Source organism: Nuphar pumila, chromosome 13 (genome assembly GCF_984573655.1).
Source record: "Nuphar pumila chromosome 13, dmNupPumi1.hap1.1, whole genome shotgun sequence".
In the NCBI taxonomy this organism is placed as follows: Eukaryota; Viridiplantae; Streptophyta; class Magnoliopsida; order Nymphaeales; family Nymphaeaceae; genus Nuphar; species Nuphar pumila.
The window spans coordinates 86,673,552-86,686,933 of record NC_143261.1 but is presented as its reverse complement, the minus strand read 5'-3'; positions in this window follow the sequence as shown (position 1 = coordinate 86,686,933).

Sequence of the window (13,382 nt, the reverse complement as noted above, 5' to 3'; positions counted from 1 at the left end):
CCATGAATGATAGCAACAATCTTTCTTTCATATTTTTTGACAGAAACATGATAGTCATAATCACTTGATCTCTCTCTCTCTCTCTCTCTCAGACCCACACACGCACCGCAGCAAATTCCTGTGAGAAAGCCAGTCGCGAAAGAAAATAACAATAGTAATCAATGATTATCCATAGTTTCACGTCAGACCAATCATATTTTCTCACTTCATTTCCTCAGTCTCATTCAGCGCGCTTCTCAAGAAACTCATGCTTCGTGGAAGAAGATTGAAGGCGTGAAAGAAATAAGCACAAGAATAATAGATAGCGTGGATGAAAACTTGAAGCAAAGGCATTTTCGTCATTCAGAAAGCAGACGTAAAAACTGAGAGACTTATAGCTCAAGAGAGAAGTCACAGCCTCACCTCACAGGGAGGATTATCGTACGGTCGAGAGGAAAACAAATGGGTGTTTCGGTTTCAAACATTGCGGGGAAAAGCCCATAGGAAGGAACAAAAAACGCCTTACTCTTTATTCCCCTTCCTCAGGAGGGAAGAAAACAGGAAGAACAAACTTTGCCAAAAATTACCATTTTCCGAAGGGAAGCCCAACATCAGTAAAGGAAAATTCATATTCTTTCTCACCTTCTGTCAAAAAAATAAAATTGTCTCTAGCCAAAAATTTTGAAGCCTCTCCCACTACCAAGAAAGAAGTAGAAAATACATGCATGAAAAGCAGCATATAATCAAAGAAAAAGGGAAAACTAAAAAAAACAAAATCAAGAAGATTTTTCTTCGAGTTGGCTTAATTATTAAAACAGAGAAAGGATTTAGGACAAACCAATACATTTATTATTTACGCCACCAACTTCCCACACGCCAAACTATAAAGAAATGAAGGGAAATAAAAAAGGTGTTTTTTTACCTTAAAATGGGATCGAGAACAAAGGATCAAGAATGGTTCATGAAGGGAAGAAGGAAGGTCGTTTGCAGCAACATGGTTGTAGAAAACACGCAGAAGCCGTCAACTCGACATCCACAAATGAGGGTTTGGTGTTCCTCCGCCTTCTCAGAGAGAGAGAGAGCACCACCAAAAGAAAGTGAGCACAAAACAAAAAAGATGCACACTCTGAGGGGTCTGGATTCGTGCGTCCTGATTGACGAAACTACCCCCACTCTTTCAAAAAACACCAAAATGTTATGACTGAGATCTTGGCAGCAGAGCACGGAACCCGTAGAGAAAAGGCTTGTGTCTCAGAAGGCAGAGATTGGTATCCCCGTCTTGGAGAAAATTACGGGAGCGACCTACCCTTTTTGCCAGTATCGAAGGTACAGCAATTTTCATCGTCGAGTAGAGTTCAGCAGCAACGCTCCAGAGAATGCTCCTGTTCTTTTTGTTATTTCTCTATTAATAACAAAAGAGAAAGTCTCGGGGTGTTGTGCAAGAGAGGAGGAGGAGGAGGATAAAGAGAGTGCTTTATGTTTGGTATGTGCATGTGAAAGGGGGGCGCATGCTCTTTTACCCTCGGATCCTCTGCGTTTTCTGCAACTCCCTTTCTTTTAGCTTTACGCTCTCGGACACCTATATGCAGGGATCGCCTCGTACAGGAGCATCCTTACATGAACAAACTACTAAACCGAGTGAGGCACTGCGCAAGTGCCGGGTTTATGTCACGCGGTATGCTTGTACATTCTCCATCATGCACCTTTTTCATGGCCTATAATGCAACCACCATTTCTGGACCAAAAGTCCATAATGCTACTCTCTCTCTATATGTGTGTGTGTGTGTGTGTGCGGGTGTGTTATTGTTTTACTAACGCCTAGCAACAGCATAATAAAGGCAGCCAGCCCATATAGATATATTGCTTATAAAATTGATCTAAATCGAGTATAGGTACATGAGAAATATCAAAAAGATTTCTTTTAATGAATCAGCCCGATCACAACTTCAAATATGAAATTCAGAGAAATCTAACAAATGACACTGAAATATAAACGCAATGAAATATACGACAAACCAATATTTATTGAATGTAAAAAATATATATAATGTTTCGATCTTACTCCTCGACTATATATATATATATAAAGAGAGAGAGAGAGAGAGAGAAAGAGAATCTAGTGTGTTTGTAAACAACAATGCTATAAAGTGTTTTAATCACTTATTTGTAGGCATAGCTAAATATTCTAATTTTACAAACGTGTTTAGCATGGTTTATTTAATAGTTTAATAGGTTTAATCATATCTATTGTGCCATAAGGTTTAAATTTTAAGACAGTGAATAATCCACAGTTTACTATTGAAGAAAATAAAGATGGTTTTAAATGACTGGAAACATCATGTAGTGAAATTCTAAATAGAACATGCTAAGTGTGTGTGCATGCATGCATGCGCTTTTCTGTGTATAACCAAGATTATTTGGCTAATCTACCAAATTTAAGGTCATGAGGACGACTCATTAAATAAAATTGGTATCTGCACATCTTAGAGCTAGCAATAACTCTTTTGAGAGAGATTTACGTTTGTTGATATAAAAAAAATTAAAAAAAAAGCTCTTTGGAGAGACGACCAGCATTAGGGATGGCCGTATAACAAACCAATTCATCATTTGAAGGTTGTTCATGTATTATAGGCTGGGTTTTGCTCCCACAAAGTTTGGGCCTTTGTGGTGGGTCCATGATCATGTCACAGTAATGAATCCCAGTGCAAAGACGAAGAAGACAAATTGACAAGCACTGTACTCGTTTTGAAAAGCAAACATGGTCTTTGTGGGGTTGCTCATACATACTTTGAGCTGAAAAGCTGCTGTAGATCATCCACTTCAATAATGGCAGCACTACTTCGTTCCTCCGTCACCTCTTCCGTCTCCCGCTGCAGCTATTCATCCACTCCCCTTCCTCACAGTCCATCACACCTGATGGATGGCAAGCAGTACCGAAGCCCCTTCTCTTGCACCACATCCATCTCCCCTCATCAGACGTCTGAATGCCGTAAGCAATCTTCGAGCTGGCCATAGACACTCTTTACTGAAGAAACCGTACAAGATGATGTCCACTGTCCAGTGGGGAGGAATGATGGGACAGGGCGGTACATGGTCCAGTTGTGAAGGGTAATTGTAGTCATGAGGTACGACTTGCCTTCGAAGGCCGCAGCAGCCTACGCCCCAGGCCTGGCCAGCTTCAGAGCTTCCGTATCGAAAACTGGAAGTTCATAAAATGACCAAAACATCCCTCCATGGTTTCGGCCCTCTCTACGTTAAAAAAAAAAAAAAAACTTAGCTGACAGGAGAGAATCAGAGAGCCGTATTGGGATCGATGATGATGTCATGAAGAGATGTCTTTCCGCTGCAAACACCCCTGTTGCTGCCTGCTGCCCGTAGACATCTTTTGCTTGAAGTTGAAGGGGGTGGGTGAGTGAGTGAGGGTGACTGACCGGCGGTGAGAAATGCATTATTACCGGGCCCTGGTGACGGGACAACCGGTCAGATGCATACGGACGAAGCCACACGCACGCACTGGCGTCATCGTCTCGCCGTGCCGCTGCGAGCGGTACTGCCTTGTGTACACAAGGAGAGAGAGAGAGAGAGAGTCGGGCCCAACCTGCCTTAACTGGGCGCGAGCGGTGAAGGTCACGTCGGATGCCGTTCGTTCTTTGAACTAACGTCTCTTTCTTCTGTTTTTAAGTCTACGCTGCTTGTTCGAACTCTCCGGCACCTGCTTCGTCGGCGGCAATGTAGCCAAAAAGGGATTTGTGCCAACCTGAATCGGCTATTTTCTTAATAAATATAAAAAATACTTAAAATTGATTTTTAATGATTTTAACACATGTCACGTTCTGATTAACACGAAATATTTTTAATTATTTTTTTGGTCGATTCACCTGAATCGTCGGCCAAACGATTCAGGGCCGATACCTATACTGACAACATTGATTGAGACATTGCTTCTTAATCTCAAAATACAATTCAAGAATTTGTGGGTATTTTCTGATCTTACATTGTAAGGTTTTGACATCTCATGTTGGCAAAAAAAAAAACAAAGATCATTGATTTAGCATGGGTCGCGCATCAAATCGGATCCTCTTATCTGAATTTTGAGGCAGTCGATCACTCCGTTTAAGCTATTCAGAGTCATGTTAAATAAAGGAGTTGTAAACAAGGTCGGATCTGCCAGTGCACGTCTTCTTGTGGTGGGACGTTGCTGGTTCAAACCTCAATGGTACGTTGAATAATAGCTAGTGGGGTCTGCCTAACCCAGCTTGCCTTTAAAAAAAAAAGAGTTCTAACTTTTTTGGCCTTATTATTCCTTCTGTACACTAGTAGAGCTTGCTTAAATGCCAGCCCCTATAAGTAGGGCTGGCAAACAAGCTGAACTAACATAATAGAGTGTTTTCAAGCTTGGCTCATTTTTTTTTATGTCCGAGCCTAGTGGAGCTTGAGCCCATGAAAAGCCGGAAGCACAAGCAAGCTCATATATATATATATATATATATATATATATATATATATATATATATATATATATATATATATATATATATATATATATATATTAAAAACAACAGAATTTGGATATTAAACCTACTCAGTCAAACTGATAGCTCATTTACAAAATAAATAATTGTTTCAAGCTTGTAAGCAATAGGATTTGGACTTTAAACTTATTGTTTGCCGGCAAAACACATCAACCATATTCATTCTATAATATAAAATATTTTATTAATAAATAAGCATATACAGGCTGAGCCCAGATGAACATTTGTTGCTCATACTCAAGCTTGACAAGCCTATTTCACGAGCTCTTTACTGTTAGACCAACCTTGTGAAAATGAATTTCAGAAAAGAGATCTCAAGCCTAGAGGCACGTTCTTAAGATCGCTATCTTTAGAACTTCAATCGCCCCACTCCGAGAAGACTGAAGATGCGAAAAAGGGTTTGATGCGACTGAGTTCCCAGGATACAACTAGGCTTGAAGCTCCAGAGAGTCACTTTTTCGCAAGGACAGATGATCTCTACCACACTTGTACTCTGCAAGCCAAATCGAGAAGAAGGAAGAAGAAGATTTTGGGGAGTCGTAAAATTCTTGTGTTCTCAAAAGACGAAAATATAAGATATTTATAGACTTTTAGAGAGGCCAAAACGTTTTGCGATAAATGAGATTAATGGTCATAAATCTGACGGTTTGAAAATAGGACGAAAAAGAACCTGAACGGTCACCCACCTTTGACTGTCAATCAAAGGCCTCCAAAACCGCCCAACAGTCACAATGCAACATTAACTCGATAATCATGCAACTTAAAGCTTTCAAACGGCCAGATAACTCAAACCAAAAAACAAAACGGATATTTTCACCTCATAAGCACCTCGCACCGCTGCGAGCGTGCGAAGTGCAAAGTGCGCCATCAAAATGCCACATTGCGCATCAAGCGCCCTTGCGCACGCACGCGCGCACGCGTGTGCGCGAACGGCGCGTCCGTTGCTGCACGATGCGCAGCAACGTCCGCAATCCACCTAAAGAATCAAGGCTTACCAAAGTAAAGAATAGATAACAAGCTCTCTATTTAAACCTCTTGAAAAACTTTTCTCTCTTAGATATGGTACTAAACTTTTTCAAAACTCTTTTGGTAGTAATCATTAATATTTTAAAACTTTCCTAACAATCCCCCACTAGTTTTAAAATATATTTGGCTTGCATAGAAACTTATGCATTAGTGAGAGTGTCTGCATGACTTGAACCCCCACTATTTGAAAGAAAACCTAAATTAACCAAGGTGCTAAGTGGACTTACCTTGAACTTAGCTCCTTATATTGTTAACGGAGATTTCGATCATACATAGGTTTCCAAAAGTACGATTGTGTGGATTTCATGTTGGCACATTTAGAGCCTTGTGCTTTCCTGGATTCATGAGTGCTCTAGAGAATTGCCAATTCTCATAAGAAATGGCTCACATTTCTACACTCATATAGGTGAGTTTGTCTAGGTGTACTGTAACACACACCTTAGCCTTAAGGCCTACAAACTCATTAAGAGCTTTTAGCTCAACCCTCATATTAGTTACAGCTCATGAGCACACATCAGTAATGGGCTTACATAAATATGCTCAATATCTGTCATTCACCAATTTGTTTCCCATTGAACCTATGCATGTGGGATCTCCAGCGCTCTAGGTTGGATATCCATAGGTGATGACTTAATTGGCTTAATTCTCATTCCCCTCGATATTTTATTGATGACATCTCTCGAAAGGCCTTTCGTAAATGGGTCTGCCAAATTTTGACATGACTTCACATATTTCAATGAAATAATATTGTCATCAATCATTTGTCTTATAAAACTGTGTCTTAGACTAATATGTCTAGACTTTCCATTGTATTTCATATTACCTGCTTTACATATAGCTGATAGGCTATCACAAAACATTGAAATAGCAGGTATAGGCTTCTCACCTAGTGGAATATCCACTAGCATATTCTTAAGTCATTCATCTTCTCTACAAGCAGATGCCAAAGCAATAAACTCAGATTCCATTGTAGAATGAGTTATACATGTCTGTTTCTTAGATCCCCATGCAACTGCTCCTCCACCAAGGGTAAAAACCCAACCACTCGTAGACTTGGAATCTTCAAAGTCAGTATTCCAACTTGCATCACTATACCCTTCTATAACAGCACGAAACTCGGTATAGTGAATTTCATAGTCTAAAGTATGCTTTAGATATCTAAGAATCCTGTTCACTGCATTCCAGTGTTGATGACCAGGATTATTAGTGTATCTACACACTTTACTCATTGCATAGGCAATGTCAGGCCTTGTGCAGTTCATTGCATACATAAGGCTACCTACAACACTGACATATTTTAATTGTTGAACACTAGCACCATCATTAGGAGTCAATTTCATATTTGGATCATATGGGGTGCATGCTGGTGAACTATTAAGATATCCATACTTTGTAAGAATTTTCTCAATATAATGTGATTGACATAATACAATGTCATTTTTATTTCTTATAATTTTGATTCCTAAAATAACATCTGCAACACCCAAGTCTTTCATACAAAACAAGGAAGATAAAAATATTTTTGTTTGATTTATGCATTCACTATTGTTACCCAAAATAAGCATATCATCAACATATAAACAAATAATAATAATTGAACTACTATCTATTTTACTGTAGACACATTTGTCAGCATCATGAATTTTAAAACCATTATGTACCAGAGAACTATCAAATTTTTCATGTCATTGCTTAGGGGCTTGCTTTAATCCATATAAGGATTTCTCAAGTTTACAAACTTTGCGCTCTTGCCATAGCACTACAAAACCTTCAGGTTGCTCCATATATATCTCTTCATCTAATTCTCCATTCAAAAAGGTCGTTTTCACGTCCATTTGATGGATTTGAAGCTTATATATGGCAGCCATGGCAATCAGAATTCTAATAGTAGATATTCTGGTTACAAGAGCAAAAGTATCAAAATAATCAATACCTTCTTTTTGTTTAAAGCCTTTTGCAACCAAACGCGCTTTAAATTTATCGATTGTACCATCAGATTTTAATTTCTTTTTGAAAATCCATTTGCAGCCAATAGTTTTGCAACCAACAGGTAAATCCCCTAATTTCCAAACATTATTAGACATAATTGATTCTATTTCATCATTAATTGCTTCTCTCCAAAAGGCAGCATCTTGAGAAGACATAGCCTCTTGAAAAGACATAGGATCATTCTCAATTAGAAATGTATAAAAGTCAGAACCAAAATTAGTTGGTTTTCTAATGCGTTTACTGTGTCTAACTTCAGTTTCTGGTTCATCAGCACAATCATTAGAATATTCAATCATGTCATTAACAAGATGTTCATCTACTGTAATGCGATTGCCATCAAGAAGAGAATCAAATGCATTTTTATGTTCTATGAAAGATGCATCTCTAGATTCTATAATAACATCATTAACAATATCCAGAAATCTATATGCTTTACTATGTTCAGCATACCCAACAAATGCACATTTAAATGCTTTAGGTCCAACCTTCTTTCTTTTATTTTCTGGAATTTTAACATATGCTAAACAACCCCAAACACGAAAATAACTAAGATTAGGTTTCTTACCAAAACACAATTCATAAGGTGATTTTTCAGATTTGGAGTAAGGAACTCGATTCAGAATATAACAAGCAGAAAGTATAGCCTCTTCCCATAAGTTGGAATGCAAACCCGTATTAAGCAGCATAGTATTCATCATTTCTACAAGTGTTCTGTTTTTCCTTTCTACTACTCCATTCTGTTCAGGAGTTCTAGGAGCTGACGTTTGATGGATAATACCATTATCTTCACAGAATTTATCAAATTCTCCACCTAAGTATTCACCTCCTCTATCTGTTCTTAAATGTACAATCTTTGTTTTAAACCTATTTTGTACTTCAGCTAGATAAATAAGAAATTTGAAAAATGCTTCAGATTTATGTTTCAACAAATAAACATAACAAAATTTTGAGTAATCATCTATAAAGGTAATGAAGTACCTATTGCCACCACGACTTAAAACATTATTCATCGTACACACATCAGAATGCACTAATTCAAGCAATTTATAATTCTTTTCTACACTAGGAAACAGGAGTCTAGTTAACTTAGTTTGGATGCATGTCTCACACTTATGTTTATGTTCTATTCTAACATGACAAGGAAGAAGACCAAAGTTATTCATGTTATGAATGTAACGAGAATTTATATGTCCTAATCTTGAATGCCAAAGAAAATAGGAGTCAACCATATAAACAGAAGTAATAGCTTCATTTATGCTCATCTTGAACATACCACCAGTGTAAAACCCTTTTCCTACAAAGATTTTTCTTTTGGTCACAGTTACAATCCCAGACTCAATAACAATTTAAAGCCATTTCGTGACAGTAGATCTGCAGAGATTAAATTTTTTCGAACTTCTGGAGCATAGTGGACATTCTCAAGTGTTAGGACTTTCCCGGAGGTGAACTTAATTTCCACACTCCCTTTTCCCAGCACTTTAGTTGAGGAAGAGTTTCCCATAAAGAGATTGCATCCCTCCCCCACTACTTCATACGACTTAAACAAGTTTCTGTCGTTTGCCACATGAATAGTGCTTCCAGTATCCAGGTACCAGTCCTTATTTGCAGCCACCATAAAGGTTTCAGAGATTACAGGAACAAGCCTTTCTTCTGACTCATTTGGCTTAGGACCAGTCATCTTCTGTTCTCTGCATTCTCTAGCAAAATGGCCAAACTTGCCATAAACATAACAACTAATTTTCTTTTTATCAGTTGGCTTTTTCCCTTTCACGAAATTCTTTTTGATTTTCTGGGTTTTCATGATTTTGCCATCCTTGTTACTAACAAAATTCACTTTAGGATAACCTTCTTTAGGACTCGAATTCTTTTTGTCACGAAGACGAGTCTCCTCCTCAATTCGGATGTCCTTAAGAAGACCATCTAAAGTGATTTTTTCATTTTTATGTTTTAGGTGACTCCTATATTCTTTCCAGGAATCCGGCAGTTTTCCAATAATGACAGCAACTTGGAAGTCATCATCAAGATACATACCTTCTCCTTTGATCTTATAGGCCAGAATTTGCATCTCATGAATTTGAGCAAGTATCGGCTTATCATCAACAATAGAAAAATTAACATACTGATCTACGATAAACCTTTTGTTACCAGCATCTTCTGCATTGTACTTGATCTCGAGAGCATTCCACAACTCTCCAGCCGACTCCAATGGTGAATACAGGTCAAAGAGAGAATCGGCTAAAGTGTTTAGGATATGCCCTTTGCATCTGTAGTTGTCAGTATGCCACTTCTCTCGTTCTTTCTTCTGTTCTTCTGTCTCAACTTCTCCAGCAACGACAGTGGGACAGGGCTTTTTGAGGACATAGTCGATATGCAGTTCGGACAGCAAGAAAGATACCTTTGATTGCCACCGCTTGAAGTTTGACCCATCAAATCGATCGAGTTTTTCAAGGTCACGGCTAAGCAGATTGATGGAGTTAGATGTCGAACCAGAGGCCATATTGAAGTTCTAAAATTGTTAGACCAACCTTGTGAAAATGAATTTCAGAAAAGAGATCTCAAGCCTAGAGGCACGTTCTTAAGATCGCTATCTTTAGAACTTCAATCGCCCCACTCCGGGAAGACCGAAGATGCGAAAAAGGGTTTGATGCGACTAAGTTCCCAGAATACAACTAGGCTTGAACCTCCAGAGAGTCACTATTTCGCAAGGACAGATTATCTCTACCACACTTGTACTCTGCAAGCCAAATCGAGAAGAAGGAAAAAGAAGATTTTGGAGAGTCGTAAAATTCTTGTGTTCTCAAAAGACGAAAATAGAAGATATTTATAGACTTTTAGAGAGGCCAAAACGTTTTGCGATAAATGAGATTAATGGCCATAAATCTGACGGTTTGAAAATAGGACGAAAAAGAACCTGAACGGTCACCCACCTTTGACTGTCAATCAAAGGCCTCCAAAACCGCCCAACCGTCACAATGCAACATTAACTCGATATGCATGCAACTTAAAGCTTTCAAACGGCCAGATAACTCAAACCAAAAAACAAAACGGATATTTTCACCTCATAAGCACCTCGCACCGCTGCGAGCGTGCGAAGTGCAAAGTGCGCCATCAAAACGCCACATTGCGCCTCAAGCGCCCTTGCGCACGCACGCGCGCGTGCGTGTGCGCGAACGACGCGTCCGTTGCTGCACGATGCGCAACAACGTTCGCAATCCACCTAAAGAATCGAGGCTTACCAAAGTAAAGAATAGATAACAAACTCTCTATTTAAACCTCTTGAAAAACTTTTCTCTCTTAGATATGGGACTAAACTTTTTCAAAACTCTTTTGGTCGTAATCATTAATATTTTAAAACTTTCCTAACATTTACAAGCCAAACATGATCAATGCTACAAGGCGCATCTCATTTTTCTGCCCAACCTATGTGACATATGACAACAATATCACAACATTTCATAGTCCCCAAAGGAGTCAATTGATTGGCCTATGTCATATAGGCAACTTAAGTGATCCTTGTATCTCTGCTCAGATTAGGTCATGGGCACCCTTGACGGTATTACCATCAAAGGTTCTTTGATGCTCTTAATTTTAAGATGAATAAGTTGTTCTCTTGAATGGGCTCAACCAATTTTATTCAATGACTTTCATATTCAAGGTCTTTTTCTTTGATGAAAATTCCAAACTCTTCTTCTTCCTCCAAAGTGAAAGAATTAGTGGTTGACTTTAGTACAATATAAGTTCTTTTCTGGGGACCACAAGAACCCTAGGGTTGCGTTCTTGCACATATATGCAGGTTTGTGTCTGTGCAAGTATGAAAGAAAAAATATTGCAAGTATTTTGATTTTCCCAGTGGTATTTATTCCTTCATTTTTTTTATTTGATATTTCTTTGCATTCATTATCTATAAATGTGATACTAATTACAAGTTTGTATATGAGAACACGTATCTATTGAAAGGCTCTTAAAATGTAATCATTTTCTTGAATTTTTAAGTGTTGCAATGTAGATTCACATGACAAAGATGATATAAATGACGTGTTTCCAAAAATGTTCCACAATTTATCAAATTCGCCTAATGAACAATATTATCGTAGGTTCTCAAATTTTTTGAGCGGTAAAAGCGCTCAAAAAAAATTGGTAACCTGCGATATTATTCATTAGGCAGATTTGGTAAATTGTGAAGTATTTTTTAAAATACATCATTTTTGCCATACAGTATGATTATTTTTCCTTATTCCAAAAATATAAAATTTGACAAAATTACTAGACTTCTAATTAGTATGAAAATGTTTCTAAATACCCCATTAAAAAATAATAATTAGAGACTATTGGAAATTCATGATTGGTTCCAATGGGGACAAGGCCAGCTAAATAACTTCGTGTGTTCCGACATTTTTCGGTCAATTGAAAGCAGAACATTGTAATAATTTTGTGTAAAGAAATTAGAATATTGCAGCAGTCAGTCAGAGTGTATTCAGGTCCGTTCTTTCTTCTTTCCCTTTGTTTTGGATGATGTGCTTTAGATTACCACACTCGACAAGTCCACTCATTGAAGATATGATGCAAAGATTTTTCTAGTATTATCAACAAAATTATCATAGAATTCATTTGCTTAGCTGGGATAGGTTTACAAAGCAAAAACTGAGGGCTTTAGAAAGACAACAGGTTAATCTTCCCTTACTTTAAAAATTGGATTAGATGATGGCTTCCATGAGAATTGGACCATGGATAAACCTTGTAATTAAACACTAAATATCGTAAAAAAAAAACCTAAATGTTTAGTTGGAATACGATGATGGGCTCTTGGTAGATCGAAAAACACCAACTTAATATGTGCATTAATGAAGATGGAGCTAAATAAGCAGTTGGGAATTGTAAACCAAATGAATTTTGGTTTGATCCTTGTGTAAGACAATTTTCACTGGAACCAGATGAAAAGCCAACAATAATGGGATATCTTTAGAGAATTCAACCCCTGTCAGAACTGTCACTAAAACCCACAAAAGATTTTGCTATAGCTCTGACGACAGTCGCTGTAGCTGCCATCAATTAAACCTCCAGTGACAGTAACTGACTGTCACTATTGTATAGCTTTAGTGATGGTAATTTATGTTACTGCCACCTTTAGTGACAGCCTTAATCGTCACAATATCACATTATTCAAAAGTTACGGCTTAAGGTATTTCATTAAGGAAAAAATAAAGAAGATCATTAGTGACAACTTAAGCCATCACTAAAAGACATATGCTAACAAATATATATATATATATATATATATATATATATATATATATATATATATATAAAATCAGAGAGAAGCATTTCTCATCATGATGCTTCCAGAAAATTGGTAGACAGAATCAGTACAAGCATGCCTCCCAAAACATTGGTAATTCCGCTTTGAGCAGCTCTGCATCCTTGAATGGATTAAGCTTTGCAATGTAGTCAAGCTCATCATAAGGGAAAATGATGCTAGAGGCCAGTGCAGCCACTCAAAGTATGGATCTTCCACGTCTTCGGGGAGACACATCCCATGGTCAATTGGGATCGGTACTACTTGACCACACCTCCAACCCTGTCAAGCTTCCTAACTAGTAGATTGCCTGAATGCGTATCTGCATTTAAAATTAGAATATCCAGTATTCCAATCCTATGCACAGCAGAAACTGGGAAACTGGATGTCCCATGGTCACTTGCATCAAAATTATGGGGCATAAACTGCTACAAAGAAGCAATCTTGCTAACTTGATTCCTGTTTTGGGTTCTGTTACTGTTAACACCTTCATTCATGCAAAAAACTGAATGAGTCTCCACAAGAACAGTGGGCGATACATTTGCAAAGTTATCATAATCAAG